Here is an 8,342-nt window from a genome sequence, read left to right as displayed (position 1 = left end):
ACAAAACTATTATAGTTAATATAGATTTTCCATATTATTTCCAAAATCTTTCTTATTTAAAATTAGTCCCCTAAATCTTCATTATTTTTCGATTAGTTCTCATAAACGTTGAAGGATTTTAAAATTAGTCTGTTTGTTACTTTGACTATCCAAATTGTTAATCATAGTTAGATAGTAGTTAACAAGCGACAGATAACTACCAATTTACGAAATCAACCAAAACCAACATTAGAATCCATCAAAACCAAGTTCAACAATAGATTTAAGTAAATATTGCATAACATTCCCCAGTTTGTGCTCAATTTAAGATTTTGTATTTGAATGCAAATTGGTTAAACTACTATCGCACCCAAACATGAACAATATTTCTTCTATTTGAATCCACGTCTAAATATGGACTAATTTCAAATCACTTAAAAACTTGCGGGGATTAAAACAGAAAAGAACCATATATGTACACATATCATATTTTTATGTAATCTTTACATTTCTAGTGGTATTGGGAAATGATGTCTCAAGTTACAATGCTTTTGTGCGTTCAATAATAGAATTGTGAAATATGGTTGGCATCTTCATGTGGTTTCAGTTTGTTATGGAATTGAGAAAAATAGTTCTTCCAATTTCATGAAAATTTAAATTAAAGTATATATGTAGGGTTGTTCAAACGGGCCAGTCCGGCCCGGATTTTTGGGCCCCGGTCGGGAAAAATGTCTAACCCGAACCTAGACCCAGGTTGCTCAAGTCGGGCCCGGGCCGAGTTAGGGCGGCCTGGATTTTTCTTTTTTCTTTTTTTTTAAATTTTTTTTATTTTTGGCTAAAAATTGATTAAAAAAATTAGATTTTTATTATATTTATATAAGTATGCATTAGTATATACTTACATATTAGTATATAGCTATATATTGTATGTAAGCCTATATAAGTATACATTAATAACCATATCATACTATAATTATATATAATATATATTAGAAATATATGTGTAAGTATATATAAGTATACATTAATGACCATATCATACTATATTGTACTAGTGTGAACACCGTGCAAAGCACGGATATATTTTTTCCCGCTACAGTAACCCCGGTTTTAACTGCTACAATATTTTTTTGAATTGCTACAGTACCCATCTCTGCGACAGTGTTCCGTGTGCTGCAGGTTTTTTTAAAAACCCACAGTATCCAGTTTCATGTTTACTACAGTAATAATGCTACAGTAAATTCTACTGTAGCATTTACTATAGCACGAATAGTGAATCTTGGGTTCTCCCATTTGTGTGTGTGTGTGTGTGTGTGTGTGTACTAGTTCTTATGCATGTGCAATGCACGTAGTAAAATATCAAATTATTTTTTTGTTTATTTTCTTAATATAAAATAAGTCAGATTCATTTTAAGTAAAAATCTATAAACATGGATTGTTACATTTGCCATAAATTTTATTTAAATATTTTAAAAAAAATTATGAAATAGATGATTATTTTAAAAATCTATTGAGGCCAGGAATATACAACTAACAAGTTTGCAGTAGAAGATAGGGGAACATGTTACATTCTTAAGAATTATTAATCTTAACTTATTTTGTTTATAATAAATGCATCTCATTTTTAATTAACTACAAAGCTTAGTACATTTTTTTTTGTTGGACGTTCAAGGCAGGCAGAGGACCCATGTGAGTCCTCATCACAATGAATGTTATACAATTTAAGTACAAAGGAAAAATGAGGGTTGATCAATGGCGTGGTTGGTTTTCAAGATATCTGTAGTCATATATATATATATATATATATATATAATTGCTACTCTGTTTTGGTTATGTGGAAGAGTTTGGGTCTTAAAAAAATTAAATTATCTAATCTGGTTAAAGTAGGATTATATAAGTTAAGCTCATATATGAAATTTATTTTAACCAACACCCATGTGTAAATATTACAATTGGCATTAAGATCTAAGATATGTGTGATATTCTTTTTGATTTTATACAAACAGTATCTATTTAAATAATAATAGTATAATTAAATTTTGTGATCTGAAAAAAAGATCAAATATACAATATAAGTAATTGCAAAAAAATAATCTAATCTAATCTAATACGAAGAACATAGATGAATATGTGAAAATTGTTGCAATTTCATAATTCATAATTTTTAACAATATAATCTAATCTAATAAGAAGAAAATAACAAAGGCACATATTTGTTGAAGGAGATGAAAGTGCTATGAAAATTATTGTAATTTCTAATCTGAAAAAAAAATCAAACATGCAATATAATTACTTGTTTTAAAATAATCTAATCTAATCTAATAAGAAGAAAATTGATGAAAGTGCTATAAAAATTATTGATATTTCTTGATATGAAAAAAATCAAATATATAATATAATTAATTACTTTAAAATAATCTAATTTAATCTAATAAGAAGAAAATAACAAAGGCAAATATATGTAGAAGGAGATGAAAGTGCTACAGAAATTGTTGTAGTTTCTTAACTTATAAACAATGGTATGTGAGAGGATAACAATTGTAAATAGAGTTCTATTTAAATAATAATAGTATAATTAAACTTTAAAACTAATTATGTAGTACCGTGAACTACTTGAATTTAGTTGGTGAGAGATTGCCACGTTGTATCGTCATATCGCAGCCATTTGTTTTAATTTTCTTTTTTTATAATTTTCAGAATGATTTTATCTCTTTAATTTGTTTGGTGGTTTTTGCAAATAACCCGTCCATATTATCTACATTTGTAGGTCTGTGTTGTTCCGGGGTTCGACCTCTGGGGCGGATATTATTTGTCTCACTAATTATTTTGGTTTTTGCATATACACCATTCATCTTGTATATATTTATAAATTTGGCATTTAATAATTTCATTTAGGTTTACATTTCAATTTAAACTATATTTTTATCTTTATACTATTTATATCCAATAAGAATTCATCAATTTATCAACTTACTCTTACTTAATGGATTAATTTGAATTTCAAGGGTATTTTTGTCTACCAAAAGATTTTCCTGAACTCGTGCTTTTAAAGAGAGTATGATATATTAAAAACCAGGCCACGTCAGACCCGGGTTGGGCTTCACCAACTTGGCCCGGATTTTCAAGGCCTTACCCGGGCCTGTCAGGTTGGGGGACAGTCAAGTTCAGGCTCAAAGCCCATTTGGATTGCCCTATAGATATGTGAAATAGACTTTCTATGCATATATACTTCCACAATTATTTATACATATGATAGTTAAATTTACTTCATTTCTTTCTATTATTTTTTGAAATTAGATAAATGGTATAATTTATATCATTTTGTCAATTTTTAATGCCTTTAGAAAGATAATAATTAATAATTTGTAGTTGTGGAAAAACCAACTACAATTTATAAATAAAACTTTAGAAAATTAAAGCATGTTGAATTCAATGATGGGTGCATATTTTGAAATGATTTAAGTATTTACGAAAAAATTTCTTTCTAAAACTTTTATTTTAGGTTCTTCGTAAAAATTTATTAATATATTATTATATTTGTCCCTTTTTTATCAATATATGTAGTACGATGGTGTATTTTGGCCTCCCTTATAAAAAAATCGTTGTTCCGCCGCTGCCTTCCTATATGAAGAAAATGATGGTATCATCTGCGGTAAGATTGATGGTGTTGGAAATTGAGATTAAATCAAGACTTGAATAGTGAAGGATGATGTGCTGTTATTTTAAAATTTCAATTAACTGTTGTGCGTTTGTAAAACTCTGTGCTTAAAGCAATATTTGGCCTACTCCGGTGCAAGGATCCCAAGGTCAAACTGCTTCCAGGAACAACAGTACAGTACTCTGGTGTGCACCAACTCAGTACTGTCAAGATCTCCTCGATCTATAAGACCTTTTGGTTAAGGCAAAAGATCTCCTCGATCTCAGAACCTTACGGTTCAAAACCTGTCAGTTTCAGGGTTCCTGCGGGCACAATTTCTGCACCAACAGCACAACAACAACGTCAATCTGACGTTCGTATTCCAAGCTCGCGTGGGTATTCCGACGTTCGTATTCTATACTAACGTTCGTATTCCACGCTCACGAGAGAGTTTCCAACCACACCCAAGAGCTGCCCAAGGACGCTATTTATAGGCCTCTAAGGCCAGCTCAAGAGTCACTAGCAATTAATATGAACGTTATAATTCTTAATGACAATTAATATTGTAACATCAATGCATTAAATTATTCTTAATGCTGTTGTAATTGCTGCATGTAGTAACTGCTGAATACGAGGCAATCAATGGATGTGTTGCTACGAAACGTGAGGGTCACGTCTCAGTAAATCAGACGAACCTCGTTTGACAAATGAACGTCGTCAAACAGGTGAACCTCGTATGATAGACGAACCTCGTCGAACGAGCGAACATAGTCAAACAGGTGAACCTCGTATAACATACAAACCTCGTCAATCGAGCGAACCTCGTCAAACAGGCGAACCTCGTATGACAGACGAACCTCTTCAAACAAGCGAACCTCGTATGACAGACGAACCTCGTCGAACGAATGAATATCGTTAAACAGGTGAACCTCGTATGACAGACGAACCTCGTCGAACAAGCGAACCTTGTCAAACTACGACAACGCTAGGGTCACCCTCGTGCGAATACGTAGCTCGTCCGTATGCTGCGAAGCAGCCTGCTAGGCAACCTTCGTGACGACCATAGTGGCAACCAACGTGGCGCCAAACAGCGCCACCTCGCCCTGATGCCTCCGTGCGAAGTACAAAGTGTGTCTAACAAAGCGCCACTTAGCGTCTCAGCCCGATTAGCCCCGATCCCCGACCCATTGGCCCACGGCCCACTAGAACTTATGAGGGATTAATTCAAATAAAACACTTCTCAGCTTGCCGTTGGCAAGCCTCGAACAAGGAACATTTTAAAACATCAAAACATAAACTTTCCACTAGGCTACTAAGTATTTATGAAAAGTACTTGTAGTTAATATATATATAGTTTGAAAACTCATTTTGAAAAACAATTTTGACCAAAAAATCTAACTATCCCCCATAAGTTTTTAAACTATTATCGTGTTATGGTGCCATTGTTTCAATCGTTGTGCATAAGGTAGATGTCGCAAGGACTTGAATCCCCCTTAGACCAACTAAATAGAAGATAGATGCATGGTGTCGCAGAGACTTGAAGCAGCACATGTCTAAAATCTAGCGATCACACAAGATCAAACTCATCTGTGGTAGTTTTCACTTTGAACCACATTTGCCTTTGCCTTTGCACATTTATGGCCCTGTGCTAGTCCTGATTTTTGCTAGGGCTCTAGGTATCTTTCCACAAGACACCATAGGAGATGGCCAAATCTTCACCCAGGCATAGATGAGTTCTTTAGGCATGTTTCCTATCAAACATCCCGCATCCGAAATGCTTTGAACTCATTAAGGCTTAAGAGCCATCATCTCTCGTGATAGGATTCTAGGTGAGTCCTTTAGGCGTGTTTTCTATCTAACACCCCGCATCCGAAATGCTTTAGACCCATTAAGGCTTAACAGCCAGCCCCTTTACATGACATGATTATCAGTGAGTCCTTTAGGCATGTTACCTATCCAACATCCCGCATCCGAAATACTTTGGACCCATTAATGCTTAAGAGCCAACCTCTTTACATGATAGGATTTCACTTGTAAATCTTACTTGACTTTTGAACCAATCATCTTGTCATTAGTAGCGTAAGCTTTGAACTAATAACTTGACAAAATGGTAAGTATTTGTAAGACTCACCAAACTTTACAAATCTTACTTGACTTTTGAACCAGTTATCTTTATTATTAGTAGCATAAGCTTTGAACTAATAATTGGATGAACATGGTAAGTATTTGTAAGACTCACAAAACTTTGAGACCCATTGCAGCAAACGCCCTTTCGACTATGTCCTTTTTCAGACCTTTAGTCAAAGGATCAACCACATTCTCTGAAGACCGAACGTCAGTCAACGAGATGACTCCTTGGCAAATGAGTTCTCTCAAATAGCTATGCTTCAGACGAATGGTCCGCTTCTTTCCATTGAACAACGAGTTCGCTGCCACAGCACCTGTTGCCTGATTATCACAATAGATTGTAATTGCGCATTATAATTCTGTCAATGGAAGGTCTCGGAGAATACAACTGAGCCACTCAGCTTCATCTCCTGCAGCACAGAGTGAGAAGAACTCAGATTTCATCGATGACTGTGCAATCATAGTTTACTTCTTAGATTTCCACGAGACAGTAGCTCCGCCCATGGTGAAGACAAAACCTCTAGTAGATATGCACTCATCTGGTTCTGAGCACCAGCTCGCATCTGAATAGCCTTCGATTACAGTCGGATATCCAGTGTAGAATAGGCCCAATCCTATATTTCCTTTCAAGTATCTCACCAATCTCTGGGCAGCATCCCAGTGAAGCTTTCCAGGATTACTTGTGAACCTACTAAGAATTCCTACAGCAAATGTTATATCTGGCCTTGTGCAGCTCATCGCGTACATAAGACTTTCAATTATCTTTGAGTATCTTAGCTGCTCTACTGGTCTTCCAGTGTTCGGTCGAAGCTTCTTGTTGTAATCATACGGCACTAAAAGTTCTGGCAGGTCGTAGTAGCCATACTTCCTTAGCATACTCTCGACATAATGAGATTGGGATAATCCAATACCCTTTCAGAGTATATGATTTTGATTCCGAGAATCATGTCCGCATTTCCAAGGTCCTTCATGCTGAACTGAGCTGTAGAAATTTCTTGGTAGATGTTACTATCTCCAAATCACTCCCGACAATGAGCATATCATCCACATAGAGGCAGATAACCACCGTCTTCCCTTCAGCGACCTTGATGTATAGGCACTTGTCAGACTCACTTACTTGATACCCATTGTTACGAACAATCCCATCGAACCTCTCATGCCAGAGTTTCGGTGCCAGCTTAAGTCCATATAGAGACTTAATAAGTTTACAAACTTTACCAACTGGAGCATCAAGTCCTTCTGGTTTTTCCATGTAGATCTCTTCTGTGAGGTCTCCATTAAGAAAGACAGTCTTCACATCCATCTGATGTATGACGAACCTTTTTATCGCCGTCCATACAATAAGCACTCTGATGGTAGTGATCCTGCAAACTGGTGTATAGATATCAAAGAAGTCTATTCCTTCTCTCTGAGAGAATCCTTTCGCCACCAGTCTTGCTTTGTACTTCTCAATAGGAATCCTTTCGCCACCAGTCTTGCTTTGTACTTCTCAATAGTACCATCAGGACGAAGCTTCTTCTTGAAGATCCACTTGCAACTGATAGGCCTAGCACCTTCAGGTACATCCACCAGCTCTCACGTGTGATTTTTGATCAATGAATCCATCTCATCATCTATAGCTTCTTTCCACAGAAGAACATCTGTTGACTACATTACTTCTTGGAAAGTCTGTGGGTCTTCTTCCACATTATAGGTGATGAAATCATCTCCAAAATCTTTCAGTCTCCTGACACGCGTGGAAGATGGTTCAGTAACTCCTTCATCACAGACATTTTTAGTTTCTCGCGAAACTAGCTCCTCTGGTGCGTCTGACGTACTAGAATTCTCTGCTATATCTTTGAGCAATAATCCTTCATCTTTGATAAACTTATCCTCAAATAATTCTGCATCCCGAGCTTCGATGATGGAGTTGGTTCCAAGATCAAGGAACTTGCAAGCATCACTATCTTCAGCAAAGCTAAGAAACACACATCTGTTTGCCTTTGGTCCGAGCTTAGGCCTTCTGATATCTGGAACTCGAACATATGCGAGACACCCCCATACTTTGAGACTATCCAAAGGATCTGGATATCCCAACCATAACTGATGAGGAATACTATCAGTTTTGGAATAGGATACTCTGTTTAGAATCCAATTTGCCATCAGCAAAGCTTCTTCCTAATAGCATGTAGGTAGACCAGATGTGATTAGCATCGAATTTACCATCTCGGTCAATGTGCGATTCTTCCTTTCTGTAATTCTATTAGATTGCGGAGAATACGGAGCAGTGATTTCAGCAATGATTCCATGCTCCTTGAAATATGCCTCCGACTCCTTAGATCGGTACTCTCCTCCTCTGTCACTCCTGAGTCTTTTCACCTGAAGTCCAAGCTGTTTCTCCACTCGAGTCCGAAACTCGACGAACTTGCTGAAGGTTTCATTTTTAGATTTCAGCAGGTAGACGTGGCAGAAGCGAGAGTGGTCATCAATGAAAGTGATGAAGTACTTCATGCCGCCTCGAGTGACGAAGCTCTTGAAATCACAACTATCTGAGTGAATCAGATCCAATAGGTTGATGCTCCTTGTGACACTTAGAAATGGCTTCCTTGTCAGCTTCGCT

The sequence above is a fragment of the Asparagus officinalis genome, chromosome 4 (genome assembly GCF_001876935.1).
Source record: "Asparagus officinalis chromosome 4, Aspof.V1, whole genome shotgun sequence".
Lineage (NCBI taxonomy): Eukaryota > Viridiplantae > Streptophyta > Magnoliopsida > Asparagales > Asparagaceae > Asparagus > Asparagus officinalis.
Note: the sequence above shows the minus strand (reverse complement) of the source record.